Source organism: Hyla sarda, chromosome 4 (genome assembly GCF_029499605.1).
Source record: "Hyla sarda isolate aHylSar1 chromosome 4, aHylSar1.hap1, whole genome shotgun sequence".
NCBI lineage: Eukaryota > Metazoa > Chordata > Amphibia > Anura > Hylidae > Hyla > Hyla sarda.
This window is the reverse complement of record NC_079192.1, coordinates 20258924-20286423: the sequence shown is the minus strand read 5'-3', so window position 1 is coordinate 20286423 and position 27500 is coordinate 20258924. Positions and strand designations below refer to the sequence as shown.

The window sequence follows — 27500 nt, the reverse complement described above, 5'->3', positions numbered from 1 at the left end:
CATCACAGAGTACATCTGATCCCTGGGGATCCCTCCTCAAGGATTGTATTCCAGATTGTCCGCGCAACATCTTAGCAGGTGGTAATACAGCGCCCATACTGAGAGAGGGACGAGAGGTTCTCCTGCATTGAAAGGGGAAGCGCTGATTAGTTAGCTGGCGGCAGGTACCTGCCTCAACCAATCCATATTCTGGGCATGTAACGTGAGCTGAAAGAGCAAGTAAAAGCAAATGCTACTCAATGGCAACGGTGGGATTCGAACCCACGCCCCCGAAGAGACTGGAGCCTTAATCCAGCGCCTTAGACCGCTCGGCCACGCTACCACATGGTGTTGCAGCTTTCCGACCCTACCTGGGGACACAGACCTAAGTAAAGGGCAAAACAAGCATAGCTTCCCCTTCGGGAATTCGGAGCCTGGTCACCTGCATGACAGGCAGGAATACTCACAACTATACTAACGAGGAACAACCTATGCCTGCTGCTCCATGGTAATGTCCTTAAAGGGTCAGCGTTTCATAGTTCTGGAGGGAGAATTAATCGCTTTAGCTCAGCACTAGGGATCAAAGGTGTAATCTCGTTATCCCTCTGGAAACAGCAAAAAGTGCCTAATGGCAGCAGTGGGATTCGAACCCACGCCTCCAAAGAGACTGGAGCCTAAATCCAGCGCACACAACTGCTGCTTTTCAACCCTACCTGAGGACGCAGACCTAAGTAAGGGGCGAAATAATCATAGCCACCCCATCTGGGAACCGTACCCCGGTTTTCTGGAGATCTGGAGGAAGAATTAAAAGTTTTAGTGTGGCAGGTGAAGGTACTTAATGGTCCCATGGTGTAATGGTTAGCACTCTGGACTCTGAATCCAGTGATCCGAGTTCAAATCTCGGTGGGACCTTTCTTTACTTTCCTCTCATTACTCAGTACTGTATTAAAATTATTTAACCTTCTTCCAGATGTGAGCTTTTCAAATCCATAAATGCTGCTTCCATACCTTTGTGTTCTGTCGCCCCAAGGTGCAATTAGTTGAGAACTTGGATGAAAACTCATGCCTCAAAGAAACCCAGAGCACTCACATCCCCCCGGGAGCCATAATGCCAGAAATATGGGTTATCCAGGATTAGAAAATAAAGTTAAATTGCCTCTTTCTTCCAGAAACAGTGCCAGCTCTGGCTAGTATAGAGTGGATTTCCTGATTGGTTAACCTCTGTGAATATCCCTGGCTTTTGCAGCTCGGTGCAGATTATGGTGTACGCTGCTCTCCACCTATGTTTCAGATCTAGGGAAGGATTAAGGCAAGACAGCAAGGGTCAGTTTTGTAGTTCTTCCTGTTCACCCTATTCATCACAGAGTACATCTGATCCCTGGGGATCCCTCCTCAAGGATTGTATTCCAGATTGTCCGCGCAACATCTTAGCAGGTGGTAATACAGCGCCCATACTGAGAGAGGGACGAGAGGTTCTCCTGCATTGAAAGGGGAAGCGCTGATTAGTTAGCTGGCGCCAGGTACCTGCCTCAACCAATCCATATTCTGGGCATGTAACGTGAGCTGAAAGAGCAAGTAAAAGCAAAAGCTACTCAATGGCAACGGTTGGATTCGCACCCACACCCCCGAAGAGACTGGAGCCTTAATTCAGCGCCTTAGACCACTCGGCCACGCTACCACATGGTGTTGCAGCTTTCCGACCCTACCTGGGGACATAGACCTAAGTAAAGGGCAAAACAAGCATAGCTTCCCCTTCGGGAATTCGGAGCCTGGTTACCTGCATGACAGGCAGGAATACTCACAACTATACTAACGAGGAACAACCTATGCCTGCTGCTCCATGGTAATGTCCTTAAAGGGTCAGCGTTTAATAGTTCTGAAGGGAGAATTAATCGCTTTAGCTCAGCGCTAGGGATCAAAGGTGTAATCTCGTTATACCTCTGGAAACAGCAAAAAGTGCCTAATGGCAGCGGTGGGACTAGAACCCACGCCTCCAAAGAGACTGGAGCCTAAATCCAGCGCCTTAGACCGCTCGGCCACGCTACCACACACAACTGCTGCTTTTCAACCCTACCTGAGGACGCAGACCTAAGTAAGGGGCGAAATAATCATAGCCACCCCATCTGGTAACCGTACCCCGGTTTTCTGGAGATCTGGAGGAAGAATTAAAAGTTTTAGTGTGGCAGGTGAAGGTACTTAATGGTTCCATGGTGTAATGGTTAGCACTCTGGACTCTGAATCCAGTGATCCGAGTTCAAATCTCGGTGGGACCTTTCTTTACTTTCCTCTCATTACTCAGTACTGTATTAAAATTATTTAACCTTCTTCCAGATGTGAGCTTTTCAAATCCATAAATGCTGCTTCCATACCTTTGTGTTCTGTCGCCCCGAGGTGCAATTAGTTGAGAACTTGGATGAAAACTCATGCCTCAAAGAAACCCAGAGCACTCACATCCCCCCGGGAGCCATAATGCCAGAAATATGGGTTATCCAGGATTAGAAAATAAAGTTAAATTGCCTCTTTCTTCCAGAAACAGTGCCAGCTCTGGCTAGTATAAAGTGGATTTCCTGATTGGTTAACCTCTGTGAATATCCCTGGCTTTTGCAGCTCGGTGCAGATTATGGTGTACGCTGCTCTGTGCCTATGTTTCAGATCTAGGGAAGGATTAAGGCAAGACAGCAAGGGTCAGTTTTGTAGTTCTTCCTGTTCACCCTATTCATCACAGAGTACATCTGATCCCTGGGGATCCCTCCTCAAGGATTGTATTCCAGATTGTCCGCGCAACATCTTAGCAGGTGGTAATACAGCGCCCATACTGAGAGAGGGACGAGAGGTTCTCCTGCATTGAAAGGGGAAGTGCTGATTAGTTAGCTGGCGCCAGGTACCTGCCTCAACCAATCGATATTCTGGGCATGTAACGTGAGCTGAAAGAGCAAGTAAAAGCAAAAGCTACTCAATGGCAACGGTGGGATTCGAACCCACGCCCCCGAAGAGACTGGAGCCTTAATCCAGCGCCTTAGACCGCTCGGCCACGCTACCACATGGTGTTGCAGCTTTCCGACCCTACCTGGGGACACAGACCTAAGTAAAGGGCAAAACAAGCATAGCTTCCCCTTCGGGAATTCGGAGCCTGGTCACCTGCATGACAGGCAGGAATACTCACAACTATACTAACGAGGAACAACCTATGCCTGCTGCTCCATGGTAATGTCCTTAAAGGGTCAGCGTTTAATAGTTCTGGAGGGAGAATTAATCGCTTTAGCTCAGCGCTAGGGATCAAAGGTGTAATCTCGTTATCCCTCTGGAAACAGCAAAAAGTGCCTAATGGCAGCAGTGGGATTCGAACCCACGCCTCCAAAGAGACTGGAGCCTAAATCCAGCGCCTTAGACTGCTCGGCCACGCTACCACACACAACTGCTGCTTTTCAACCCTACCTGAGGACGCAGACCTAAGTAAGGGGCGAAATAATCATAGCCACCCCATCTGGGAACCGTACCCCGGTTTTCTGGAGATCTGGAGGAAGAATTAAAAGTTTTAGTGTGGCAGGAGAAGGTACTTAATGGTTCCATGGTGTAATGGTTAGCACTCTGGACTCTGAATCCAGTGATCCGAGTTCAAATCTCGGTGGGACCTTTCTTTACTTTCCTCTCATTACTCAGTACTGTATTAAAATTATTTAACCTTCTTCCAGATGTGAGCTTTTCAAATCCATAAATGCTGCTTCCATACCTTTGTGTTCTGTCGCCCCAAGGTGCAATTAGTTGAGAACTTGGATGAAAACTCATGCCTCAAAGAAACCCCGAGCACTCACATCCCCCCGGGAGCCATAATGCCAGAAATATGGGTTATCCAGGATTAGAAAATAAAGTTAAATTGCCTCTTTCTTCCAGAAACAGTGCCAGCTCTGGCTAGTATAGAGTGGATTTCCTGATTGGTTAACCTCTGTGAATATCCCTGGCTTTTGCAGCTCGGTGCAGATTATGGTGTACGCTGCTCTGTGCCTATGTTTCAGATCTAGGGAAGGATTAAGGCAAGACAGCAAGGGTCAGTTTTGTAGATCTTCCTGTTCACCCTATTCATCACAGAGTACATCTGATCCCTGGGGATCCCTCCTCAAGGATTGTATTCCAGATTGTCCGCGCAACATCTTAGCAGGTGGTAATACAGCGCCCATACTGAGAGAGGGACGAGAGGTTCTCCTGCATTGAAAGGGGAAGCGCTGATTAGTTAGCTGGCGCCAGGTACCTGCCTCAACCAATCGATATTCTGGGCATGTAACGTGAGCTGAAAGAGCAAGTAAAAGCAAAAGCTACTCAATGGCAACGGTGGGATTCGAACCCACGCCCCCGAAGAGACTGGAGCCTTAATCCAGCGCCTTAGACCGCTCGGCCACGCTACCACATGGTGTTGCAGCTTTCCGACCCTACCTGGGGACACAGACCTAAGTAAAGGGCAAAACAAGCATAGCTTCCCCTTCGGGAATTCGGAGCCTGGTCACCTGCATGACAGGCAGGAATACTCACAACTATACTAACGAGGAACAACCTATGCCTGCTGCTCCATGGTAATGTCCTTAAAGGGTCAGCGTTTAATAGTTCTGAAGGGAGAATTAATCGCTTTAGCTCTGCGCTAGGGATCAAAGGTGTAATCTCGTTATACCTCTGGAAACAGCAAAAAGTGCCTAATGGCAGCGGTGGGATTCGAACCCACGCCTCCAAAGAGACTGGAGCCTTAATCCAGCGCCTTAGACCGCTCGGCCACGCTACCACACACAACTGCTGCTTTTCAACCCTACCTGAGGACGCAGACCTAAGTAAGGGGCGAAATAATCATAGCCACCCCATCTGGGAACCGTACCCCGGTTTTCTGGAGATCTGGAGGAAGAATTAAAAGTTTTAGTGTGGCAGGTGAAGGTACTTAATGGTTCCATGGTGTAATGGTTAGCACTCTGGACTCTGAATCCAGTGATCCGAGTTCAAATCTCGGTGGGACCTTTCTTTACTTTCCTCTCATTACTCAGTACTGTATTAAAATTATTTAACCTTCTTCCAGATGTGAGCTTTTCAAATCCATAAATGCTGCTTCCATACCTTTGTGTTCTGTCGCCCCAAGGTGCAATTAGTTGAGAACTTGGATGAAAACTCATGCCTCAAAGAAACCCAGAGCACTCACATCCCCCCGGAAGCCATAATGCCAGAAATATGGGTTATCCAGGATTAGAAAATAAAGTTAAATTGCCTCTTTCTTCCAGAAACAGTGCCAGCTCTGGCTAGTATAGAGTGGATTTCCTGATTGGTTAACCTCTGTGAATATCCCTGGCTTTTGCAGCTCGGTGCAGATTATGGTGTACGCTGCTCTGTGCCTATGTTTCAGATCTAGGGAAGGATTAAGGCAAGACAGCAAGGGTCAGTTTTGTAGTTCTTCCTGTTCACCCTATTCATCACAGAGTACATCTGATCCCTGGGGATCCCTCCTCAAGGATTGTATTCCAGATTGTCCGCGCAACATCTTAGCAGGTGGTAATACAGCGCCCATACTGAGAGAGGGACGAGAGGTTCTCCTGCATTGAAAGGGGAAGCGCTGATTAGTTAGCTGGCGCCAGGTACCTGCCTCAACCAATCGATATTCTGGGCATGTAACGTGAGCTGAAAGAGCAAGTAAAAGCAAAAGCTACTCAATGGCAACGGTGGGATTCGAACCCACGCCCCCGAAGAGACTGGAGCCTTAATCCAGCGCCTTAGACCGCTCGGCCACGCTACCACATGGTGTTGCAGCTTTCCGACCCTACCTGGGGACACAGACCTAAGTAAAGGGCAAAACAAGCATAGCTTCCCCTTCGGGAATTCGGAGCCTGGTCACCTGCATGACAGGCAGGAATACTCACAACTATACTAACGAGGAACAACCTATGCCTGCTGCTCCATGGTAATGTCCTTAAAGGGTCAGCGTTTAATAGTTCTGAAGGGAGAATTAATCGCTTTAGCTCAGCGCTAGGGATCAAAGGTGTAATCTCGTTATACCTCTGGAAACAGCAAAAAGTGCCTAATGGCAGCGGTGGGATTCGAACCCACGCCTCCAAAGAGACTGGAGCCTAAATCCAGCGCCTTAGACCGCTCGGCCACGCTACCACACACAACTGCTGCTTTTCAACCCTACCTGAGGACGCAGACCTAAGTAAGGGGCGAAATAATCATAGCCACCCCATCTGGGAACCGTACCCCGGTTTTCTGGAGATCTGGAGGAAGAATTAAAAGTTTTAGTGTGGCAGGTGAAGGTACTTAATGGTTCCATGGTGTAATGGTTAGCACTCTGGACTCTGAATCCAGTGATCCGAGTTCAAATCTCGGTGGGACCTTTCTTTACTTTCCTCTCATTACTCAGTACTGTATTAAAATTATTTAACCTTCTTCCAGATGTGAGCTTTTCAAATCCATAAATGCTGCTTCCATACCTTTGTGTTCTGTCGCCCCAAGGTGCAATTAGTTGAGAACTTGGATGAAAACTCATGCCTCAAAGAAACCCAGAGCACTCACATCCCCCCGGGAGCCATAATGCCAGAAATATGGGTTATCCAGGATTAGAAAATAAAGTTAAATTGCCTCTTTCTTCCAGAAACAGTGCCAGCTCTGGCTAGTATAGAGTGGATTTCCTGATTGGTTAACCTCTGTGAATATCCCTGGCTTTTGCAGCTCGGTGCAGATTATGGTGTACGCTGCTCTGTGCCTATGTTTCAGATCTAGGGAAGGATTAAGGCAAGACAGCAAGGGTCAGTTTTGTAGTTCTTCCTGTTCACCCTATTCATCACAGAGTACATCTGATCCCTGGGGATCCCTCCTCAAGGATTGTATTCCAGATTGTCCGCGCAACATCTTAGCAGGTGGTAATACAGCCCCCATACTGAGAGAGGGACGAGAGGTTCTCCTGCATTGAAAGGGGAAGTGCTGATTAGTTAGCTGGCGCCAGGTACCTGCCTCAACCAATCGATATTCTGGGCATGTAACGTGAGCTGAAAGAGCAAGTAAAAGCAAAAGCTACTCAATGGCAACGGTGGGATTCGAACCCACGCCCCCGAAGAGACTGGAGCCTTAATCCAGCGCCTTAGACTGCTCGGCCACGCTACCACATGGTGTTGCAGCTTTCCGACCCTACCTGGGGACACAGACCTAAGTAAAGGGCAAAACAAGCATAGCTTCCCCTTCGGGAATTCGGAGCCTGGTCACCTGCATGACAGGCAGGAATACTCACAACTATACTAACGAGGAACAACCTATGCCTGCTGCTCCATGGTAATGTCCTTAAAGGGTCAGCGTTTAATAGTTCTGGAGGGAGAATTAATCGCTTTAGCTCAGCGCTAGGGATCAAAGGTGTAATCTCGTTATCCCTCTGGAAACAGCAAAAAGTGCCTAATGGCAGCAGTGGGATTCGAACCCACGCCTCCAAAGAGACTGGAGCCTAAATCCAGCGCCTTAGACTGCTCGGCCACGCTACCACACACAACTGCTGCTTTTCAACCCTACCTGAGGACGCAGACCTAAGTAAGGGGCGAAATAATCATAGCCACCCCATCTGGGAACCGTACCCCGGTTTTCTGGAGATCTGGAGGAAGAATTAAAAGTTTTAGTGTGGCAGGTGAAGGTACTTAATGGTTCCATGGTGTAATGGTTAGCACTCTGGACTCTGAATCCAGTGATCCGAGTTCAAATCTCGGTGGGACCTTTCTTTACTTTCCTCTCATTACTCAGTACTGTATTAAAATTATTTAACCTTCTTCCAGATGTGAGCTTTTCAAATCCATAAATGCTGCTTCCATACCTTTGTGTTCTGTCGCCCCAAGGTGCAATTAGTTGAGAACTTGGATGAAAACTCATGCCTCAAAGAAACCCAGAGCACTCACATCCCCCCGGGAGCCATAATGCCAGAAATATGGGTTATCCAGGATTAGAAAATAAAGTTAAATTGCCTCTTTCTTCCAGAAACAGTGCCAGCTCTGGCTAGTATAGAGTGGATTTCCTGATTGGTTAACCTCTGTGAATATCCCTGGCTTTTGCAGCTCGGTGCAGATTATGGTGTACGCTGCTCTGTGCCTATGTTTCAGATCTAGGGAAGGATTAAGGCAAGACAGCAAGGGTCAGTTTTGTAGTTCTTCCTGTTCACCCTATTCATCACAGAGTACATCTGATCCCTGGGGATCCCTCCTCAAGGATTGTATTCCAGATTGTCCGCGCAACATCTTAGCAGGTGGTAATACAGCGCCCATACTGAGAGAGGGACGAGAGGTTCTCCTGCATTGAAAGGGGAAGCGCTGATTAGTTAGCTGGCGCCAGGTACCTGCCTCAACCAATCGATATTCTGGGCATGTAACGTGAGCTGAAAGAGCAAGTAAAAGCAAAAGCTACTCAATGGCAACGGTGGGATTCGAACCCACGCCCCCCGAAGAGACTGGAGCCTTAATCCAGCGCCTTAGACCGCTCGGCCACGCTACCACATGGTGTTGCAGCTTTCCGACCCTACCTGGGGACACAGACCTAAGTAAAGGGCAAAACAAGCATAGCTTCCCCTTCGGGAATTCGGAGCCTGGTCACCTGCATGACAGGCAGGAATACTCACAACTATACTAACGAGGAACAACCTATGCCTGCTGCTCCATGGTAATGTCCTTAAAGGGTCAGCGTTTAATAGTTCTGAAGGGAGAATTAATCGCTTTAGCTCAGCGCTAGGGATCAAAGGTGTAATCTCGTTATACCTCTGGAAACAGCAAAAAGTGCCTAATGGCAGCGGTGGGATTCGAACCCACGCCTCCAAAGAGACTGGAGCCTAAATCCAGCGCCTTAGACCGCTCGGCCACGCTACCACACACAACTGCTGCTTTTCAACCCTACCTGAGGACGCAGACCTAAGTAAGGGGCGAAATAATCATAGCCACCCCATCTGGGAACCGTACCCCGGTTTTCTGGAGATCTGGAGGAAGAATTAAAAGTTTTAGTGTGGCAGGTGAAGGTACTTAATGGTTCCATGGTGTAATGGTTAGCACTCTGGACTCTGAATCCAGTGATCCGAGTTCAAATCTCGGTGGGACCTTTCTTTACTTTCCTCTCATTACTCAGTACTGTATTAAAATTATTTAACCTTCTTCCAGATGTGAGCTTTTCAAATCCATAAATGCTGCTTCCATACCTTTGTGTTCTGTCGCCCCAAGGTGCAATTAGTTGAGAACTTGGATGAAAACTCATGCCTCAAAGAAACCCAGAGCACTCACATCCCCCCGGGAGCCATAATGCCAGAAATATGGGTTTCCTTACGTCCTAACCAGTAGCACAGATGGGGTATTCCACCCCCCGCGAACTGGTAGGACAGATGGAATTTTTATTGATTAATAAACTAATTAGCAAACCACACCCACAATACCCTGTATAAAGGAGGGGTCACCCTCTGTCCCCTTGTGTTTTTTTCTGTCCTCCCGGACAGTGGGACAGATGGTGACCCTCCGTGCTTAGGAGGTGTTCTCTCTTTTTTTCACTGCCAGTTACTGGCTCCCCTTGAACAGCCTTCTGCGGCTGTGGGGAATAAATCTATAGTTAGCTCTGCTCACCTTCGGGCAGGCTCTCTCCTTGGCTATCCCTCTGATGCCGACCTGGCTCTGAGGTTCCGCCCACCGGCCCGGCTCTCTATGTGCGGCTAAGCCCCGCATCTCGGGCCGGCGGAAGTGACGTCAGCGGCGTCTTACATCACTTCCCCTCCTTTTTTCTTTTCAAAAAAAAAAAAAAAAGTAAAAGGGGGGCATGAGAGGAAAGAACAACTTTTCCTATGTAGAGATTGTTTCCCCAGGCGGGGGGTTTTCTCTCTTCCAGTCACTCTTTAGAATAGACTATTTTCAGGTTGCTCCGCCCTAGTGGGCGGAGCTTCCTTTAGGCGCCAATTTTGAAGGGTATTTAATCCCTTCCAGAGTGCAGCTCAGTCTCTTTGAGTCCAGATGCTTTGGCTTGTCCACGTATCTGTCTTTGAGATTGTGACCTTAGGCCTGTACTGTCCCTGCGGAAAGTACTGTGACTTATTTTTCACTCGCGCTTTTGCTGCTTTTTGGTAGTCTTCTTTGCTTTAGATTTTATGAATCTTTTTTCTCTGAGCTTGCTTAATAATTAGTAATATCAATATCTTCCTCAGATTATGTCTACGGAAGGCTCCGCTGACCGTGAAGGTCCTGGAAAAAGGACCTCCAAGCGGAAACACCTCGCTTGCCATGATTGTAGTGTTCCGCTAGAAGATTCTTATGAATTTTCTAGATGTCCACCTTGTAGGGCCAAGACTCTACCCTCCCATCTGGCGGAACCTACTGTGCAAGATATGTATGTGTGGGTTTCCACGAATATGTCTGCTATGCATGCATCCATTGAGGAATTAAAGCAAGCTGTTGCTCAGAAACGTCCCAGACCAGCCTCTCCTCCTAGAATGGATGTATCTATGGGACCGGATAAAGAAGATCCTACATCATCCTCTTCCGATGAGGAAGAGACCATCCCTTATTTTTTTCCGCTGGAAAAAACCCAGCGACTTTTGAGATCCATCAGGTCGGGGGACCAGGATGTTGATCCCGGGGAAGCTTCCTCCTCCGCCTCTAAGGGGCCTAGGGCCTTTAAAGCGGACGAGACCCTATTGTCTGTACTTAAGACAGAATGGAAAAAGCCTGAAAAAGGCCCGGTCTTGTCCAAACGTTTCAAGACCATGTTTCCCATTAGGGAAGATCAGCTGGCCTCATGGGGCTCTGTTCCCAAAGTGGACATTGCTGTTGCTAAAATGTCCAAGAGAACCTTGGTTCCTTCAGAGGATGGGTCTTCCCTCCAGGATCCAATGGACAGAAAAGCTGATTGCGCTTTTAGGCGCTCGTACTCGACAGCAGCTGCCTCAGCTTCAGTCTCTATTGCCAGTTCAGAAGTGGCAAACTTCCTGAAGACTCGCCTCTCCTCCATTCAGGCGGATTTAGACCAGGGGGTCCCTAGAGACGAAATTTTGGCCTCCTTCAAAACGGCCAATCTGGCCATGGATTTTCTTTGCGATGCTGCTATACAGCAGCTAAAACTGGCTTCTAAAACTATGGCCTTGTCTTCCGCCGGACGTCGTCCTCTCTGGTTAAAGCCGTGGAAGGCTGACAACTCCTCCAAGCATACTCTTTGTAGTATGCCCTATGAACCCGGCATTTTGTTTGGTAAAGAGTTGGACCGCATAATGGAGGGCCTGTCTGACAAAAAGGGAAAGTCCCTTCCTCAGCAGTCCTTTCGCGGCCGGGGCAGGCGTTTTGGGGACAGATCAACTGCCCAACCTAGACCCCAGAAGGAGTGGGGTAATCAACGCCGGGGCGGTAAGCGCTCCCGTGGTCCCAAGGAGAGAAGACTCTGACTATGGGCTTCTAGGAAGCTCTGGGTTCCCTGCCGGGTTGACCTCTCCAGTTTCCCTTCCTACCCCCCATATTCCTGTAGGCGGCCGCCTACATCATTTTTTAGATGCTTGGACTCTACTTATTCAGGATCCTTGGGTCCTGAGAATAATTTCAGTTGGTTATTCAATAGATCTTGTATCAATTCCTCCTTCCCGGTATGTGCAAACAAGAGTTCTTCCCCCAGTCAAGCAGTCGGTTCTAGAGTCTTACATTCTGGAGTATATCCAGAAAGGTGCCCTGGAGGAAGTTCCTACACCGGATTGGGGGGCAGGGATCTATTCCCCAGTCTTCCTTGTTCCCAAGCTAACGGGAGACTGGCGGATGATTATAGATCTAAGATTTTTCAATCAGTTTGTAAAGCACAAACGCTTTCGCATGGAAACCATTCAGTCTGTGGTCAACCTTATCTCGCCAGGAGATTACCTGGCCACCCTGGACTTAAAGGATGCTTACCTCCATATCCCTATTCATCCTGCATCCAGGAAGTATTTAAGGATCGCTGTTCAGGTAGGGGGAGTTCTAAAACACCTCCAGTTTGTAGCCCTCCCGTTTGGGATCTCTTCTGCCCCTCACACATTTACCAAGGTTGTGGTGGCTGTGGTAGCTGCTCTAAGGCTCCAGGGGCTCAGCATTGTTCCCTACCTAGACGATTGGCTCCTCAGAGCTCCATCTCAAACGATCCTGTCCCAACATCTCCAGCTAGCCGTATCCTTCCTTCATCAGTTGGGTTGGATAGTCAATTGGGCCAAGTCCAATTTCCTCCCGACAACATCAGTGAGGTTCCTTGGTTTCATAGTCGATACAATCTCAATGACACTCTACCTCACTCCCGAGAGAAAACTCCGGGTTCAAGAATCGGCTCAACATCTTTTTATATCCCGGAAAGTGTCCATTCGCACTCTCATGCGGATGTTGGGACTTATGTCCGCTACCGCAGACGCGGTACCTTGGGCTCTTTGGCATCTTCGCCCTCTCCAAGCAGAGGTTCTTGCCATTTGGAATCACCGGCCATCCGGCCTGAACAGGTGTCACTCCCTGTCTTGCGCAACCCGTTCTTCTCTGAGGTGGTGGTCTCACCTAGAGGACGGCCGGTCCCTGATCCAACCCTCTTGGATCATACTTACTACCGACGCATCCCTTGTAGGTTGGGGAGCGCATCTTCAGGATCTGACAGTGCAAGGTGCATGGTCTCCTCAGGACAAACTATTAACCTCCAATCTCCTGGAGATTCGTGCAATCAGGCTAGCATTGCTGCACTTTGCTTCTGTCCTTCAAGGGAAAGCTGTCAAGATCCAATCCGACAGCATGACGGCTGTGATGTACATCAACAAGCAGGGAGGCACTCGGTCACAAAACCTCCTCAGAGAGGTGGGTCTGATCTTGGATTGGGCAGAAAGGAACCTCACCCACCTGTCCGCGGTTCATATTCGAGGTTCCCTCAATATGATAGCCGACCGCCTGAGCAGAGGACTCCTAACCGCAGAATGGTCTCTCCACCCAGTCATATTCAGAGAGATAACGCTCAGGTGGGGTGTGCCAGAGATAGACCTCATGGCAACGAGGTTCAACTCCAAGTTGGAGAGGTTCTGTTCCCTTTACAGGGAAGACAACCCGGTGGCAATAGATGCTTTCTCAATCCCGTGGAGGTTCAGGCTGGCCTACATCTACCCTCCAATTTCCTTGATCCCAAGGGTATTGATGAAGATCAGGCAAGACCAAGCATCCGTCATAGCCATAATCCCATTTTGGCCCAAGAGAGCTTGGTTCACCCAACTCTTTCAGATGAGCCGGGGACAATTTTGGAGGCTTCCCCCAGAGCAAGCATTAGTGCCGGGGGACACCCACAGCTGCTCGAATCTTCAGATGTTCAACCTGACAGCCTGGAGGTTGATCAGTCCCTTCCACATTTAGAAGGGCTTTCCAGTGCGGTCTTGAAAACACTCTCACACTCCAGAGCGGAGTCAACCAATAAGACATACAAAAGAATCTGGACAATTTTCCAATCTTGGTGCTCCAAGAAGCAAGTTGGAAGAGATATAGCTGCTCCTACCATTCTCAGCTTTCTCCAGGATGGACTAGACAAGAATTTGTCTCCTTCTACTCTCAAGGTCCAAGTTTCGGCCATTTCGGCTTACATTAATAAGCCTTTATTTCAAGACCCACTGATCAAAACATTCTTGAGAGGGGCCTCAAGGTTGAAACCTACAATTATACAACCAGTTCCCACTTGGGATTTATCAGTCGTACTCAAGGGACTGTCATCTCCTCCCTTTGAGCCTATGGAGGACGTGGACATAAAGTTTGTTACCATTAAAACAACATTTTTACTGGCTATAACATCTGCCAAGAGAATTGGTGAATTACAAGCGCTCTCTGCGTTTGAACCCTATACAAGATTCTTGCCAGATAGGGTACTTTTGAGATTTATTCCATCTTTTATCCCTAAAGTACCATCCTTCCAGAACATAAATCAAATAATTTCTCTTCCAGTCCTAGCTCCACGTCCATCCACTGACGAAGAAAGAGGCCTGCATTGCCTCGATATTTCTAGATGTCTCCGGATCTACTTAGAAAGATCTAAGCTGTTTAGGAAGGATGAAAATCTACTAATCCTTTTTGCAGGGGCCCGGAAGGGTCACAAAGCCTCTAAACCTTCCATCAGTAGATGGGTAAAAAATGCCATTTGTGAAGCAATGGTATCTCAGAACATGGAGCCTCCTGAGTTCGTAAGAGCTCATTCTACCAGGTCTGTATCTACTTCCTTTGCGGAAAGGAATTTAGTTCCCTTGGAACACATATGCAAGGCTGCATCCTGGAGTTCACTCTCCACCTTTATCACCCACTACAGGCTTGATAGTAGAGTTGCCGATTACTCTTCCTTTGGACGGTCAGTATTATCTGCCGCCAGGCATGAGAGCCCTCCCTCATAGGGTATTCTGCTTGCCATATCCCCATCTGTGCTACTGGTTAGGACGTAAGGGAATCGTTAATTTCTAACGATAATTTGTTTTCCCTTAGTCCTAACAGTAGCACAACTTTCCCTCCCTAGTATTATTATTATTATTATTATTAGTTCTTCTTGTTACAACACAAGGGGACAGAGGGTGACCCCTCCTTTATACAGGGTATTGTGGGTGTGGTTTGCTAATTAGTTTATTAATCAATAAAAATTCCATCTGTCCTACCAGTTCGCGGGGGGTGGAATACCCCATCTGTGCTACTGTTAGGACTAAGGGAAAACAAATTATCGTTAGAAATTAACGATTATCCAGGATTAGAAAATAAAGTTAAATTGCCTCTTTCTTCCAGAAACAGTGCCAGCTCTGGCTAGTATAGAGTGGATTTCCTGATTGGTTAACCTCTGTGAATATCCCTGGCTTTTGCAGCTCGGTGCAGATTATGGTGTACGCTGCTCTGTGCCTATGTTTCAGATCTAGGGAAGGATTAAGGCAAGACAGCAAGGGTCAGTTTTGTAGTTCTTCCTGTTCACCCTATTCATCACAGAGTACATCTGATCCCTGGGGATCCCTCCTCAAGGATTGTATTCCAGATTGTCCGTGCAACATCTTAGCAGGTGGTAATACAGCGCCCATACTGAGAGAGGGACGAGAGGTTCTCCTGCATTGAAAGGGGAAGTGCTGATTAGTTAGCTGGCGCCAGGTACCTGCCTCAACCAATCGATATTCTGGGCATGTAACGTGAGCTGAAAGAGCAAGTAAAAGCAAAAGCTACTCAATGGCAACGGTGGGATTCGAACCCAAGCCCCCGAAGAGACTGGAGCCTTAATCCAGCGCCTTAGACCGCTCGGCCACGCTACCACATGGTGTTGCAGCTTTCCGACCCTACCTGGGGACACAGACCTAAGTAAAGGGCAAAACAAGCATAGCTTCCCCTTCGGGAATTCGGAGCCTGGTCACCTGCATGACAGGCAGGAATACTCACAACTATACTAACGAGGAACAACCTATGCCTGCTGCTCCATGGTAATGTCCTTAAAGGGTCAGCGTTTAATAGTTCTGGAGGGAGAATTAATCGCTTTAGCTCAGCGCTAGGGATCAAAGGTGTAATCTCGTTATCCCTCTGGAAACAGCAAAAAGTGCCTAATGGCAGCAGTGGGATTCGAACCCACGCCTCCAAAGAGACTGGAGCTTAAATCCAGCGCCTTAGACTGCTCGGCCACGCTACCACACACAACTGCTGCTTTTCAACCCTACCTGAGGACGCAGACCTAAGTAAGGGGCGAAATAATCATAGCCACCCCATCTGGGAACCGTACCCCGGTTTTCTGGAGATCTGGAGGAAGAATTAAAAGTTTTAGTGTGGCAGGAGAAGGTACTTAATGGTTCCATGGTGTAATGGTTAGCACTCTGGACTCTGAATCCAGTGATCCGAGTTCAAATCTCGGTGGGACCTTTCTTTACTTTCCTCTCATTACTCAGTACTGTATTAAAATTATTTAACCTTCTTCCAGATGTGAGCTTTTCAAATCCATAAATGCTGCTTCCATACCTTTGTGTTCTGTCGCCCCAAGGTGCAATTAGTTGAGAACTTGGATGAAAACTCATGCCTCAAAGAAACCCAGAGCACTCACATCCCCCCGGGAGCCATAATGCCAGAAATATGGGTTATCCAGGATTAGAAAATAAAGTTAAATTGCCTCTTTCTTCCAGAAACAGTGCCAGCTCTGGCTAGTATAGAGTGGATTTCCTGATTGGTTAACCTCTGTGAATATCCCTGGCTTTTGCAGCTCGGTGCAGATTATGGTGTACGCTGCTCTGTGCCTATGTTTCAGATCTAGGGAAGGATTAAGGCAAGACAGCAAGGGTCAGTTTTGTAGTTCTTCCTGTTCACCCTATTCATCACAGAGTACATCTGATCCCTGGGGATCCCTCCTCAAGGATTGTATTCCAGATTGTCCGCGCAACATCTTAGCAGGTGGTAATACAGCGCCCATACTGAGAGAGGGACGAGAGGTTCTCCTGCATTGAAAGGGGAAGTGCTGATTAGTTAGCTGGCGCCAGGTACCTGCCTCAACCAATCGATATTCTGGGCATGTAACGTGAGCTGAAAGAGCAAGTAAAAGCAAAAGCTACTCAATGGCAACGGTGGGATTCGAACCCACGCCCCCGAAGAGACTGGAGCCTTAATCCAGCGCCTTAGACCGCTCGGCCACGCTACCACATGGTGTTGCAGCTTTCCGACCCTACCTGGGGACACAGACCTAAGTAAAGGGCAAAACAAGCATAGCTTCCCCTTCGGGAATTCGGAGCCTGGTCACCTGCATGACAGGCAGGAATACTCACAACTATACTAACGAGGAACAACCTATGCCTGCTGCTCCATGGTAATGTCCTTAAAGGGTCAGCGTTTAATAGTTCTGGAGGGAGAATTAATCGCTTTAGCTCAGCGCTAGGGATCAAAGGTGTAATCTCGTTATCCCTCTGGAAACAGCAAAAAGTGCCTAATGGCAGCGGTGGGATTCGAACCCACGCCTCCAAAGAGACTGGAGCCTAAATCCAGCGCCTTAGACTGCTCGGCCACGCTACCACACACAACTGCTGCTTTTCAACCCTACCTGAGGACGCAGACCTAAGTAAGGGGCGAAATAATCATAGCCACCCCATCTGGGAACCGTACCCCGGTTTTCTGGAGATCTGGAGGAAGAATTAAAAGTTTTAGTGTTGCAGGTGAAGGTACTTAATGGTTCCATGGTGTAATGGTTAGCACTCTGGACTCTGAATCCAGTGATCCGAGTTCAAATCTCGGTGGGACCTTTCTTTACTTTCCTCTCAGTACTGTATTCAAATTATTTAACCTTCTTCCAGATGTGAGCTTTTCAAATCCATAAATGCTGCTTCCATACCTTTGTGTTCTGTCGCCCCAAGGTGCAATTAGTTGAGAACTTGGATGAAAACTCATGCCTCAAAGAAACCCAGAGCACTCACATCCCCCCGGGAGCCATAATGCCAGAAATATGGGTTATCCAGGATTAGAAAATAAAGTTAAATTGCCTCTTTCTTCCAGAAACAGTGCCAGCTCTGGCTAGTATAGAGTGGATTTCCTGATTGGTTAACCTCTGTGAATATCCCTGGCTTTTGCAGCTCGGTGCAGATTATGGTGTACGCTGCTCTGTGCCTATGTTTCAGATCTAGGGAAGGATTAAGGCAAGACAGCAAGGGTCAGTTTTGTAGTTCTTCCTGTTCACCCTATTCATCACAGAGTACATCTGATCCCTGGGGATCCCTCCTCAAGGATTGTATTCCAGATTGTCCGCGCAACATCTTAGCAGGTGGTAATACAGCGCCCATACTGAGAGAGGGACGAGAGGTTCTCCTGCATTGAAAGGGGAAGCGCTGATTAGTTAGCTGGCGCCAGGTACCTGCCTCAACCAATCGATATTCTGGGCATGTAACGTGAGCTGAAAGAGCAAGTAAAAGCAAAAGCTACTCAATGGCAACGGTGGGATTCGAACCCACGCCCCCGAAGAGACTGGAGCCTTAATCCAGCGCCTTAGACCGCTCGGCCACGCTACCACATGGTGTTGCAGCTTTCCGACCCTACCTGGGGACACAGACCTAAGTAAAGGGCAAAACAAGCATAGCTTCCCCTTCGGGAATTCGGAGCCTGGTCACCTGCATGACAGGCAGGAATACTCACAACTATACTAACGAGGAACAACCTATGCCTGCTGCTCCATGGTAATGTCCTTAAAGGGTCAGCGTTTAATAGTTCTGAAGGGAGAATTAATCGCTTTAGCTCAGCGCTAGGGATCAAAGGTGTAATCTCGTTATACCTCTGGAAACAGCAAAAAGTGCCTAATGGCAGCGGTGGGATTCGAACCCACGCCTCCAAAGAGACTGGAGCCTAAATCCAGCGCCTTAGACCGCTCGGCCACGCTACCACACACAACTGCTGCTTTTCAACCCTACCTGAGGACGCAGACCTAAGTAAGGGGCGAAATAATCATAGCCACCCCATCTGGGAACCGTACCCCGGTTTTCTGGAGATCTGGAGGAAGAATTAAAAGTTTTAGTGTGGCAGGTGAAGGTACTTAATGGTTCCATGGTGTAATGGTTAGCACTCTGGACTCTGAATCCAGTGATCCGAGTTCAAATCTCGGTGGGACCTTTCTTTACTTTCCTCTCATTACTCAGTACTGTATTAAAATTATTTAACCTTCTTCCAGATGTGAGCTTTTCAAATCCATAAATGCTGCTTCCATACCTTTGTGTTCTGTCGCCCCAAGGTGCAATTAGTTGAGAACTTGGATGAAAACTCATGCCTCAAAGAAACCCAGAGCACTCACATCCCCCCGGGAGCCATAATGCCAGAAATATGGGTTATCCAGGATTAGAAAATAAAGTTAAATTGCCTCTTTCTTCCAGAAACAGTGCCAGCTCTGGCTAGTATAGAGTGGATTTCCTGATTGGTTAACCTCTGTGAATATCCCTGGCTTTTGCAGCTCGGTGCAGATTATGGTGTACGCTGCTCTGTGCCTATGTTTCAGATCTAGGGAAGGATTAAGGCAAGACAGCAAGGGTCAGTTTTGTAGTTCTTCCTGTTCACCCTATTCATCACAGAGTACATCTGATCCCTGGGGATCCCTCCTCAAGGATTGTATTCCAGATTGTCCGCGCAACATCTTAGCAGGTGGTAATACAGCGCCCATACTGAGAGAGGGACGAGAGGTTCTCCTGCATTGAAAGGGGAAGTGCTGATTAGTTAGCTGGCGCCAGGTACCTGCCTCAACCAATCGATATTCTGGGCATGTAACGTGAGCTGAAAGAGCAAGTAAAAGCAAAAGCTACTCAATGGCAACGGTGGGATTCGAACCCACGCCCCCGAAGAGACTGGAGCCTTAATCCAGCGCCTTAGACTGCTCGGCCACGCTACCACATGGTGTGGCAGCTTTCCGACCCTACCTGGGGACACAGACCTAAGTAAAGGGCAAAACAAGCATAGCTTCCCCTTCGGGAATTCGGAGCCTGGTCACCTGCATGACAGGCAGGAATACTCACAACTATACTAACGAGGAACAACCTATGCCTGCTGCTCCATGGTAATGTCCTTAAAGGGTCAGCGTTTAATAGTTCTGAAGGGAGAATTAATCGCTTTAGCTCAGCGCTAGGGATCAAAGGTGTAATCTCGTTATACCTCTGGAAACAGCAAAAAGTGCCTAATGGCAGCGGTGGGATTCGAACCCACGCCTCCAAAGAGACTGGAGCCTAAATCCAGCGCCTTAGACCGCTCGGCCACGCTACCACACACAACTGCTGCTTTTCAACCCTACCTGAGGACGCAGACCTAAGTAAGGGGCGAAATAATCATAGCCACCCCATCTGGGAACCGTACCCCGGTTTTCTGGAGATCTGGAGGAAGAATTAAAAGTTTTAGTGTGGCAGGTGAAGGTACTTAATGGTTCCATGGTGTAATGGTTAGCACTCTGGACTCTGAATCCATTGATCCGAGTTCAAATCTCGGTGGGACCTTTCTTTACTTTCCTCTCATTACTCAGTACTGTATTAAAATTATTTAACCTTCTTCCAGATGTGAGCTTTTCAAATCCATAAATGCTGCTTCCATACCTTTGTGTTCTGTCGCCCCAAGGTGCAATTAGTTGAGAACTTGGATGAAAACTCATGCCTCAAAGAAACCCAGAGCACTCACATCCCCCCGGGAGCCATAATGCCAGAAATATGGGTTATCCAGGATTAGAAAATAAAGTTAAATTGCCTCTTTCTTCCAGAAACAGTGCCAGCTCTGGCTAGTATAGAGTGGATTTCCTGATTGGTTAACCTCTGTGAATATCCCTGGCTTTTGCAGCTCGGTGCAGATTATGGTGTACGCTGCTCTGTGCCTATGTTTCAGATCTAGGGAAGGATTAAGGCAAGACAGCAAGGGTCAGTTTTGTAGTTCTTCCTGTTCACCCTATTCATCACAGAGTACATCTGATCCCTGGGGATCCCTCCTCAAGGATTGTATTCCAGATTGTCCGCGCAACATCTTAGCAGGTGGTAATACAGCGCCCATACTGAGAGAGGGACGAGAGGTTCTCCTGCATTGAAAGGGGAAGCGCTGATTAGTTAGCTGGCGCCAGGTACCTGCCTCAACCAATCGATATTCTGGGCATGTAACGTGAGCTGAAAGAGCAAGTAAAAGCAAAAGCTACTCAATGGCAACGGTGGGATTCGAACCCACGCCCCCGAAGAGACTGGAGCCTTAATCCAGCGCCTTAGACCGCTCGGCCACGCTACCACATGGTGTTGCAGCTTTCCGACCCTACCTGGGGACACAGACCTAAGTAAAGGGCAAAACAAGCATAGCTTCCCCTTCGGGAATTCGGAGCCTGGTCACCTGCATGACAGGCAGGAATACTCACAACTATACTAACGAGGAACAACCTATGCCTGCTGCTCCATGGTAATGTCCTTAAAGGGTCAGCGTTTAATAGTTCTGAAGGGAGAATTAATCGCTTTAGCTCAGCGCTAGGGATCAAAGGTGTAATCTCGTTATACCTCTGGAAACAGCAAAAAGTGCCTAATGGCAGCGGTGGGATTCGAACCCACGCCTCCAAAGAGACTGGAGCCTAAATCCAGCGCCTTAGACCGCTCGGCCACGCTACCACACACAACTGCTGCTTTTCAACCCTACCTGAGGACGCAGACCTAAGTAAGGGGCGAAATAATCATAGCCACCCCATCTGGGAACCGTACCCCGGTTTTCTGGAGATCTGGAGGAAGAATTAAAAGTTTTAGTGTGGCAGGTGAAGGTACTTAATGGTTCCATGGTGTAATGGTTAGCACTCTGGACTCTGAATCCAGTGATCCGAGTTCAAATCTCGGTGGGACCTTTCTTTACTTTCCTCTCATTACTCAGTACTGTATTAAAATTATTTAACCTTCTTCCAGATGTGAGCTTTTCAAATCCATAAATGCTGCTTCCATACCTTTGTGTTCTGTCGCCCCAAGGTGCAATTAGTTGAGAACTTGGATGAAAACTCATGCCTCAAAGAAACCCAGAGCACTCACATCCCCCCGGGAGCCATAATGCCAGAAATATGGGTTATCCAGGATTAGAAAATAAAGTTAAATTGCCTCTTTCTTCCAGAAACAGTGCCAGCTCTGGCTAGTATAGAGTGGATTTCCTGATTGGTTAACCTCTGTGAATATCCCTGGCTTTTGCAGCTCGGTGCAGATTATGGTGTACGCTGCTCTGTGCCTATGTTTCAGATCTAGGGAAGGATTAAGGCAAGACAGCAAGGGTCAGTTTTGTAGTTCTTCCTGTTCACCCTATTCATCACAGAGTACATCTGATCCCTGGGGATCCCTCCTCAAGGATTGTATTCCAGATTGTCCGCGCAACATCTTAGCAGGTGGTAATACAGCGCCCATACTGAGAGAGGGACGAGAGGTTCTCCTGCATTGAAAGGGGAAGTGCTGATTAGTTAGCTGGCGCCAGGTACCTGCCTCAACCAATCGATATTCTGGGCATGTAACGTGAGCTGAAAGAGCAAGTAAAAGCAAAAGCTACTCAATGGCAACGGTGGGATTCGAACCCACGCCCCCGAAGAGACTGGAGCCTTAATCCAGCGCCTTAGACTGCTCGGCCACGCTACCACATGGTGTGGCAGCTTTCCGACCCTACCTGGGGACACAGACCTAAGTAAAGGGCAAAACAAGCATAGCTTCCCCTTCGGGAATTCGGAGCCTGGTCACCTGCATGACAGGCAGGAATACTCACAACTATACTAACGAGGAACAACCTATGCCTGCTGCTCCATGGTAATGTCCTTAAAGGGTCAGCGTTTAATAGTTCTGAAGGGAGAATTAATCGCTTTAGCTCAGCGCTAGGGATCAAAGGTGTAATCTCGTTATACCTCTGGAAACAGCAAAAAGTGCCTAATGGCAGCGGTGGGATTCGAACCCACGCCTCCAAAGAGACTGGAGCCTAAATCCAGCGCCTTAGACCGCTCGGCCACGCTACCACACACAACTGCTGCTTTTCAACCCTACCTGAGGACGCAGACCTAAGTAAGGGGCGAAATAATCATAGCCACCCCATCTGGGAACCGTACCCCGGTTTTCTGGAGATCTGGAGGAAGAATTAAAAGTTTTAGTGTGGCAGGTGAAGGTACTTAATGGTTCCATGGTGTAATGGTTAGCACTCTGGACTCTGAATCCATTGATCCGAGTTCAAATCTCGGTGGGACCTTTCTTTACTTTCCTCTCATTACTCAGTACTGTATTAAAATTATTTAACCTTCTTCCAGATGTGAGCTTTTCAAATCCATAAATGCTGCTTCCATACCTTTGTGTTCTGTCGCCCCAAGGTGCAATTAGTTGAGAACTTGGATGAAAACTCATGCCTCAAAGAAACCCAGAGCACTCACATCCCCCCGGGAGCCATAATGCCAGAAATATGGGTTATCCAGGATTAGAAAATAAAGTTAAATTGCCTCTTTCTTCCAGAAACAGTGCCAGCTCTGGCTAGTATAGAGTGGATTTCCTGATTGGTTAACCTCTGTGAATATCCCTGGCTTTTGCAGCTCGGTGCAGATTATGGTGTACGCTGCTCTGTGCCTATGTTTCAGATCTAGGGAAGGATTAAGGCAAGACAGCAAGGGTCAGTTTTGTAGTTCTTCCTGTTCACCCTATTCATCACAGAGTACATCTGATCCCTGGGGATCCCTCCTCAAGGATTGTATTCCAGATTGTCCGCGCAACATCTTAGCAGGTGGTAATAGAGCGCCCATACTGAGAGAGGGACGAGAGGTTCTCCTGCATTGAAAGGGGAAGCGCTGATTAGTTAGCTGGCGCCAGGTACCTGCCTCAACCAATCGATATTCTGGGCATGTAACGTGAGCTGAAAGAGCAAGTAAAAGCAAAAGCTACTCAATGGCAACGGTGGGATTCGAACCCACGCCCCCGAAGAGACTGGAGCCTTAATCCAGCGCCTTAGACCGCTCGGCCACGCTACCACATGGTGTTGCAGCTTTCCGACCCTAGCTGGGGACATAGACCTAAGTAAAGGGCAAAACAAGCATAGCTTCCCCTTCGGGAATTCGGAGCCTGGTTACCTGCATGACAGGCAGGAATACTCACAACTATACTAACGAGGAACAACCTATGCCTGCTGCTCCATGGTAATGTCCTTAAAGGGTCAGCGTTTAATAGTCCTGAAGGGAGAATTAATCGCTTTAGCTCAGCGCTAGGGATCAAAGGTGTAATCTCGTTATACCTCTGGAAACAGCAAAAAGTGCCTAATGGCAGCGGTGGGATTCGAACCCACGCCTCCAAAGAGACTGGAGCCTAAATCCAGCGCCTTAGACCGCTCGGCCACGCTACCACACACAACTGCTGCTTTTCAACCCTACCTGAGGACGCAGACCTAAGTAAGGGGCGAAATAATCATAGCCACCCCATCTGGGAACCGTACCCCGGTTTTCTGGAGATCTGGAGGAAGAATTAAAAGTTTTAGTGTGGCAGGTGAAGGTACTTAATGGTTCCATGGTGTAATGGTTAGCACTCTGGACTCTGAATCCAGTGATCCGAGTTCAAATCTCGGTGGGACCTTTCTTTACTTTCCTCTCATTACTCAGTACTGTATTAAAATTATTTAACCTTCTTCCAGATGTGAGCTTTTCAAATCCATAAATGCTGCTTCCATACCTTTGTGTTCTGTCGCCCCAAGGTGCAATTAGTTGAGAACTTGGATGAAAACTCATGCCTCAAAGAAACCCAGAGCACTCACATCCCCCCGGGAGCCATAATGCCAGAAATATGGGTTATCCAGGATTAGAAAATAAAGTTAAATTGCCTCTTTCTTCCAGAAACAGTGCCAGCTCTGGCTAGTATAGAGTGGATTTCCTGATTGGTTAACCTCTGTGAATATCCCTGGCTTTTGCAGCTCGGTGCAGATTATGGTGTACGCTGCTCTGTGCCTATGTTTCAGATCTAGGGAAGGATTAAGGCAAGACAGCAAGGGTCAGTTTTGTAGTTCTTCCTGTTCACCCTATTCATCACAGAGTACATCTGATCCCTGGGGATCCCTCCTCAAGGATTGTATTCCAGATTGTCCGCGCAACATCTTAGCAGGTGGTAATACAGCGCCCATACTGAGAGAGGGACGAGAGGTTCTCCTGCATTGAAAGGGGAAGTGCTGATTAGTTAGCTGGCGCCAGGTACCTGCCTCAACCAATCGATATTCTGGGCATGTAACGTGAGCTGAAAGAGCAAGTAAAAGCAAAAGCTACTCAATGGCAACGGTGGGATTCGAACCCACGCCCCCGAAGAGACTGGAGCCTTAATCCAGCGCCTTAGACTGCTCGGCCACGCTACCACATGGTGTTGCAGCTTTCCGACCCTACCTGGGGACACAGACCTAAGTAAAGGGCAAAACAAGCATAGCTTCCCCTTCGGGAATTCGGAGCCTGGTCACCTGCATGACAGGCAGGAATACTCACAACTATACTAACGAGGAACAACCTATGCCTGCTGCTCCATGGTAATGTCCTTAAAGGGTCAGCGTTTAATAGTTCTGAAGGGAGAATTAATCGCTTTAGCTCAGCGCTAGGGATCAAAGGTGTAATCTCGTTATACCTCTGGAAACAGCAAAAAGTGCCTAATGGCAGCGGTGGGATTCGAACCCACGCCTCCAAAGAGACTGGAGCCTAAATCCAGCGCCTTAGACCGCTCGGCCACGCTACCACACACAACTGCTGCTTTTCAACCCTACCTGAGGACGCAGACCTAAGTAAGGGGCGAAATAATCATAGCCAACCCATCTGGGAACCGTACCCCGGTTTTCTGGAGATCTGGAGGAAGAATTAAAAGTTTTAGTGTGGCAGGTGAAGGTACTTAATGGTTCCATGGTGTAATGGTTAGCACTCTGGACTCTGAATCCATTGATCCGAGTTCAAATCTCGGTGGGACCTTTCTTTACTTTCCTCTCATTACTCAGTACTGTATTAAAATTATTTAACCTTCTTCCAGATGTGAGCTTTTCAAATCCATAAATGCTGCTTCCATACCTTTGTGTTCTGTCGCCCCAAGGTGCAATTAGTTGAGAACTTGGATGAAAACTCATGCCTCAAAGAAACCCAGAGCACTCACATCCCCCCGGGAGCCATAATGCCAGAAATATGGGTTATCCAGGATTAGAAAATAAAGTTAAATTGCCTCTTTCTTCCAGAAACAGTGCCAGCTCTGGCTAGTATAGAGTGGATTTCCTGATTGGTTAACCTCTGTGAATATCCCTGGCTTTTGCAGCTCGGTGCAGATTATGGTGTACGCTGCTCTGTGCCTATGTTTCAGATCTAGGGAAGGATTAAGGCAAGACAGCAAGGGTCAGTTTTGTAGTTCTTCCTGTTCACCCTATTCATCACAGAGTACATCTGATCCCTGGGGATCCCTCCTCAAGGATTGTATTCCAGATTGTCCGCGCAACATCTTAGCAGGTGGTAATACAGCGCCCATACTGAGAGAGGGACGAGAGGTTCTCCTGCATTGAAAGGGGAAGTGCTGATTAGTTAGCTGGCGCCAGGTACCTGCCTCAACCAATCGATATTCTGGGCATGTAACGTGAGCTGAAAGAGCAAGTAAAAGCAAAAGCTACTCAATGGCAACGGTGGGATTCGAACCCACGCCCCCGAAGAGACTGGAGCCTTAATCCAGCGCCTTAGACTGCTCGGCCACGCTACCACATGGTGTTGCAGCTTTCCGACCCTACCTGGGGACACAGACCTAAGTAAAGGGCAAAACAAGCATAGCTTCCCCTTCGGGAATTCGGAGCCTGGTCACCTGCATGACAGGCAGGAATACTCACAACTATACTAACGAGGAACAACCTATGCCTGCTGCTCCATGGTAATGTCCTTAAAGGGTCAGCGTTTAATAGTTCTGGAGGGAGAATTAATCGCTTTAGCTCAGCGCTAGGGATCAAAGGTGTAATCTCGTTATCCCTCTGGAAACAGCAAAAAGTGCCTAATGGCAGCAGTGGGATTCGAACCCACGCCTCCAAAGAGACTGGAGCCTAAATGCAGCGCCTTAGACTGCTCGGCCACGCTACCACACACAACTGATGCTTTTCAACCCTACCTGAGGACGCAGACCTAAGTAAGGGGCGAAATAATCATAGCCACCCCATCTGGGAACCGTACCCCGGTTTTCTGGAGATCTGGAGGAAGAATTAAAAGTTTTAGTGTGGCAGGTGAAGGTACTTAATGGTTCAATGGTGTAATGGTTAGCACTCTGGACTCTGAATCCAGTGATCCGAGTTCAAATCTCGCTGGGACCTTTCTTTACTTTCCTCTCATTACTCAGTACTGTATTAAAATTATTTAACCTTCTTCCAGATGTGAGCTTTTCAAATCCATAAATGCTGCTTCCATACCTTTGTGTTCTGTCGCCCCAAGGTGCAATTAGTTGAGAACTTGGATGAAAACTCATGCCTCAAAGAAACCCAGAGCACTCACATCCCCCCGGGAGCCATAATGCCAGAAATATGGGTTATCCAGGATTAGAAAATAAAGTTAAATTGCCTCTTTCTTCCAGAAACAGTGCCAGCTCTGGCTAGTATAGAGTGGATTTCCTGATTGGTTAACCTCTGTGAATATCCCTGGCTTTTGCAGCTCGGTGCAGATTATGGTGTACGCTGCTCTGTGCCTATGTTTCAGATCTAGGGAAGGATTAAGGCAAGACAGCAAGGGTCAGTTTTGTAGTTCTTCCTGTTCACCCTATTCATCACAGAGTACATCTGATCCCTGGGGATCCCTCCTCAAGGATTGTATTCCAGATTGTCCGCGCAACATCTTAGCAGGTGGTAATACAGCGCCCATACTGAGAGAGGGACGAGAGGTTCTCCTGCATTGAAAGGGGAAGCGCTGATTAGTTAGCTGGCGCCAGGTACCTGCCTCAACCAATCGATATTCTGGGCATGTAACGTGAGCTGAAAGAGCAAGTAAAAGCAAAAGCTACTCAATGGCAACGGTGGGATTCGAACCCACGCCCCCGAAGAGACTGGAGCCTTAATCCAGCGCCTTAGACCGCTCGGCCACGCTACCACATGGTGTTGCAGCTTTCCGACCCTAGC

General features: G+C 48.1%; 46 non-coding genes across 46 annotated transcripts; 15 read left to right on the top strand and 31 right to left on the bottom strand.

Annotated features, from left to right (window-relative positions):
* Positions 1 to 240: 240 nt before the first annotated feature.
* On the bottom strand, positions 241 to 322 carry TRNAL-AAG (transfer RNA leucine (anticodon AAG)). The gene has a single exon. It is a non-coding gene; the product is annotated as a tRNA-Leu (tRNA).
* A 497-nt stretch (positions 323 to 819) lies between these two features.
* TRNAQ-CUG (transfer RNA glutamine (anticodon CUG)) lies at positions 820 to 891 on the top strand. Its single transcript has one exon. It is a non-coding gene; the product is annotated as a tRNA-Gln (tRNA).
* Positions 892 to 1943: 1052 nt separating this feature from the next.
* On the bottom strand, positions 1944 to 2025 carry TRNAL-UAG (transfer RNA leucine (anticodon UAG)). Its single transcript has one exon. It is a non-coding gene; the product is annotated as a tRNA-Leu (tRNA).
* Positions 2026 to 2180: 155 nt separating this feature from the next.
* Positions 2181 to 2252, top strand: TRNAQ-CUG (transfer RNA glutamine (anticodon CUG)). The gene has a single exon. It is a non-coding gene; the product is annotated as a tRNA-Gln (tRNA).
* Positions 2253 to 2936: 684 nt separating this feature from the next.
* TRNAL-AAG (transfer RNA leucine (anticodon AAG)) lies at positions 2937 to 3018 on the bottom strand. Its single transcript has one exon. It is a non-coding gene; the product is annotated as a tRNA-Leu (tRNA).
* Positions 3019 to 3304: 286 nt separating this feature from the next.
* Positions 3305 to 3386, bottom strand: TRNAL-UAG (transfer RNA leucine (anticodon UAG)). Its single transcript has one exon. It is a non-coding gene; the product is annotated as a tRNA-Leu (tRNA).
* Positions 3387 to 3541: 155 nt separating this feature from the next.
* TRNAQ-CUG (transfer RNA glutamine (anticodon CUG)) lies at positions 3542 to 3613 on the top strand. Its single transcript has one exon. It is a non-coding gene; the product is annotated as a tRNA-Gln (tRNA).
* A 684-nt stretch (positions 3614 to 4297) lies between these two features.
* Positions 4298 to 4379, bottom strand: TRNAL-AAG (transfer RNA leucine (anticodon AAG)). Its single transcript has one exon. It is a non-coding gene; the product is annotated as a tRNA-Leu (tRNA).
* Positions 4380 to 4665: 286 nt separating this feature from the next.
* On the bottom strand, positions 4666 to 4747 carry TRNAL-AAG (transfer RNA leucine (anticodon AAG)). The gene has a single exon. It is a non-coding gene; the product is annotated as a tRNA-Leu (tRNA).
* Positions 4748 to 4902: 155 nt separating this feature from the next.
* On the top strand, positions 4903 to 4974 carry TRNAQ-CUG (transfer RNA glutamine (anticodon CUG)). Its single transcript has one exon. It is a non-coding gene; the product is annotated as a tRNA-Gln (tRNA).
* Positions 4975 to 5658: 684 nt separating this feature from the next.
* Positions 5659 to 5740, bottom strand: TRNAL-AAG (transfer RNA leucine (anticodon AAG)). Its single transcript has one exon. It is a non-coding gene; the product is annotated as a tRNA-Leu (tRNA).
* Positions 5741 to 6026: 286 nt separating this feature from the next.
* On the bottom strand, positions 6027 to 6108 carry TRNAL-UAG (transfer RNA leucine (anticodon UAG)). Its single transcript has one exon. It is a non-coding gene; the product is annotated as a tRNA-Leu (tRNA).
* A 155-nt stretch (positions 6109 to 6263) lies between these two features.
* Positions 6264 to 6335, top strand: TRNAQ-CUG (transfer RNA glutamine (anticodon CUG)). The gene has a single exon. It is a non-coding gene; the product is annotated as a tRNA-Gln (tRNA).
* Positions 6336 to 7019: 684 nt separating this feature from the next.
* TRNAL-AAG (transfer RNA leucine (anticodon AAG)) lies at positions 7020 to 7101 on the bottom strand. Its single transcript has one exon. It is a non-coding gene; the product is annotated as a tRNA-Leu (tRNA).
* A 286-nt stretch (positions 7102 to 7387) lies between these two features.
* Positions 7388 to 7469, bottom strand: TRNAL-UAG (transfer RNA leucine (anticodon UAG)). The gene has a single exon. It is a non-coding gene; the product is annotated as a tRNA-Leu (tRNA).
* Positions 7470 to 7624: 155 nt separating this feature from the next.
* Positions 7625 to 7696, top strand: TRNAQ-CUG (transfer RNA glutamine (anticodon CUG)). Its single transcript has one exon. It is a non-coding gene; the product is annotated as a tRNA-Gln (tRNA).
* Positions 7697 to 8380: 684 nt separating this feature from the next.
* Positions 8381 to 8463, bottom strand: TRNAL-AAG (transfer RNA leucine (anticodon AAG)). Its single transcript has one exon. It is a non-coding gene; the product is annotated as a tRNA-Leu (tRNA).
* Positions 8464 to 8749: 286 nt separating this feature from the next.
* TRNAL-UAG (transfer RNA leucine (anticodon UAG)) lies at positions 8750 to 8831 on the bottom strand. Its single transcript has one exon. It is a non-coding gene; the product is annotated as a tRNA-Leu (tRNA).
* A 155-nt stretch (positions 8832 to 8986) lies between these two features.
* Positions 8987 to 9058, top strand: TRNAQ-CUG (transfer RNA glutamine (anticodon CUG)). Its single transcript has one exon. It is a non-coding gene; the product is annotated as a tRNA-Gln (tRNA).
* A 6089-nt stretch (positions 9059 to 15147) lies between these two features.
* Positions 15148 to 15229, bottom strand: TRNAL-AAG (transfer RNA leucine (anticodon AAG)). Its single transcript has one exon. It is a non-coding gene; the product is annotated as a tRNA-Leu (tRNA).
* Positions 15230 to 15515: 286 nt separating this feature from the next.
* TRNAL-UAA (transfer RNA leucine (anticodon UAA)) lies at positions 15516 to 15597 on the bottom strand. Its single transcript has one exon. It is a non-coding gene; the product is annotated as a tRNA-Leu (tRNA).
* A 155-nt stretch (positions 15598 to 15752) lies between these two features.
* On the top strand, positions 15753 to 15824 carry TRNAQ-CUG (transfer RNA glutamine (anticodon CUG)). Its single transcript has one exon. It is a non-coding gene; the product is annotated as a tRNA-Gln (tRNA).
* A 684-nt stretch (positions 15825 to 16508) lies between these two features.
* On the bottom strand, positions 16509 to 16590 carry TRNAL-AAG (transfer RNA leucine (anticodon AAG)). Its single transcript has one exon. It is a non-coding gene; the product is annotated as a tRNA-Leu (tRNA).
* Positions 16591 to 16876: 286 nt separating this feature from the next.
* On the bottom strand, positions 16877 to 16958 carry TRNAL-UAG (transfer RNA leucine (anticodon UAG)). Its single transcript has one exon. It is a non-coding gene; the product is annotated as a tRNA-Leu (tRNA).
* Positions 16959 to 17113: 155 nt separating this feature from the next.
* Positions 17114 to 17185, top strand: TRNAQ-CUG (transfer RNA glutamine (anticodon CUG)). Its single transcript has one exon. It is a non-coding gene; the product is annotated as a tRNA-Gln (tRNA).
* A 677-nt stretch (positions 17186 to 17862) lies between these two features.
* On the bottom strand, positions 17863 to 17944 carry TRNAL-AAG (transfer RNA leucine (anticodon AAG)). Its single transcript has one exon. It is a non-coding gene; the product is annotated as a tRNA-Leu (tRNA).
* A 286-nt stretch (positions 17945 to 18230) lies between these two features.
* Positions 18231 to 18312, bottom strand: TRNAL-UAG (transfer RNA leucine (anticodon UAG)). Its single transcript has one exon. It is a non-coding gene; the product is annotated as a tRNA-Leu (tRNA).
* Positions 18313 to 18467: 155 nt separating this feature from the next.
* Positions 18468 to 18539, top strand: TRNAQ-CUG (transfer RNA glutamine (anticodon CUG)). Its single transcript has one exon. It is a non-coding gene; the product is annotated as a tRNA-Gln (tRNA).
* Positions 18540 to 19223: 684 nt separating this feature from the next.
* TRNAL-AAG (transfer RNA leucine (anticodon AAG)) lies at positions 19224 to 19305 on the bottom strand. The gene has a single exon. It is a non-coding gene; the product is annotated as a tRNA-Leu (tRNA).
* Positions 19306 to 19591: 286 nt separating this feature from the next.
* TRNAL-UAG (transfer RNA leucine (anticodon UAG)) lies at positions 19592 to 19673 on the bottom strand. Its single transcript has one exon. It is a non-coding gene; the product is annotated as a tRNA-Leu (tRNA).
* Positions 19674 to 19828: 155 nt separating this feature from the next.
* TRNAQ-CUG (transfer RNA glutamine (anticodon CUG)) lies at positions 19829 to 19900 on the top strand. Its single transcript has one exon. It is a non-coding gene; the product is annotated as a tRNA-Gln (tRNA).
* Positions 19901 to 20584: 684 nt separating this feature from the next.
* Positions 20585 to 20666, bottom strand: TRNAL-AAG (transfer RNA leucine (anticodon AAG)). The gene has a single exon. It is a non-coding gene; the product is annotated as a tRNA-Leu (tRNA).
* A 286-nt stretch (positions 20667 to 20952) lies between these two features.
* On the bottom strand, positions 20953 to 21034 carry TRNAL-UAG (transfer RNA leucine (anticodon UAG)). The gene has a single exon. It is a non-coding gene; the product is annotated as a tRNA-Leu (tRNA).
* A 155-nt stretch (positions 21035 to 21189) lies between these two features.
* Positions 21190 to 21261, top strand: TRNAQ-CUG (transfer RNA glutamine (anticodon CUG)). Its single transcript has one exon. It is a non-coding gene; the product is annotated as a tRNA-Gln (tRNA).
* Positions 21262 to 21945: 684 nt separating this feature from the next.
* On the bottom strand, positions 21946 to 22027 carry TRNAL-AAG (transfer RNA leucine (anticodon AAG)). Its single transcript has one exon. It is a non-coding gene; the product is annotated as a tRNA-Leu (tRNA).
* Positions 22028 to 22313: 286 nt separating this feature from the next.
* TRNAL-UAG (transfer RNA leucine (anticodon UAG)) lies at positions 22314 to 22395 on the bottom strand. Its single transcript has one exon. It is a non-coding gene; the product is annotated as a tRNA-Leu (tRNA).
* Positions 22396 to 22550: 155 nt separating this feature from the next.
* On the top strand, positions 22551 to 22622 carry TRNAQ-CUG (transfer RNA glutamine (anticodon CUG)). The gene has a single exon. It is a non-coding gene; the product is annotated as a tRNA-Gln (tRNA).
* Positions 22623 to 23306: 684 nt separating this feature from the next.
* Positions 23307 to 23388, bottom strand: TRNAL-AAG (transfer RNA leucine (anticodon AAG)). The gene has a single exon. It is a non-coding gene; the product is annotated as a tRNA-Leu (tRNA).
* A 286-nt stretch (positions 23389 to 23674) lies between these two features.
* On the bottom strand, positions 23675 to 23756 carry TRNAL-UAG (transfer RNA leucine (anticodon UAG)). Its single transcript has one exon. It is a non-coding gene; the product is annotated as a tRNA-Leu (tRNA).
* A 155-nt stretch (positions 23757 to 23911) lies between these two features.
* Positions 23912 to 23983, top strand: TRNAQ-CUG (transfer RNA glutamine (anticodon CUG)). The gene has a single exon. It is a non-coding gene; the product is annotated as a tRNA-Gln (tRNA).
* Positions 23984 to 24667: 684 nt separating this feature from the next.
* TRNAL-AAG (transfer RNA leucine (anticodon AAG)) lies at positions 24668 to 24749 on the bottom strand. The gene has a single exon. It is a non-coding gene; the product is annotated as a tRNA-Leu (tRNA).
* A 286-nt stretch (positions 24750 to 25035) lies between these two features.
* TRNAL-UAG (transfer RNA leucine (anticodon UAG)) lies at positions 25036 to 25117 on the bottom strand. The gene has a single exon. It is a non-coding gene; the product is annotated as a tRNA-Leu (tRNA).
* A 155-nt stretch (positions 25118 to 25272) lies between these two features.
* On the top strand, positions 25273 to 25344 carry TRNAQ-CUG (transfer RNA glutamine (anticodon CUG)). The gene has a single exon. It is a non-coding gene; the product is annotated as a tRNA-Gln (tRNA).
* A 684-nt stretch (positions 25345 to 26028) lies between these two features.
* Positions 26029 to 26110, bottom strand: TRNAL-AAG (transfer RNA leucine (anticodon AAG)). The gene has a single exon. It is a non-coding gene; the product is annotated as a tRNA-Leu (tRNA).
* Positions 26111 to 26396: 286 nt separating this feature from the next.
* On the bottom strand, positions 26397 to 26478 carry TRNAL-UAG (transfer RNA leucine (anticodon UAG)). The gene has a single exon. It is a non-coding gene; the product is annotated as a tRNA-Leu (tRNA).
* A 911-nt stretch (positions 26479 to 27389) lies between these two features.
* Positions 27390 to 27471, bottom strand: TRNAL-AAG (transfer RNA leucine (anticodon AAG)). The gene has a single exon. It is a non-coding gene; the product is annotated as a tRNA-Leu (tRNA).
* Between the last annotated feature and the right edge of the window lie 29 nt (positions 27472 to 27500).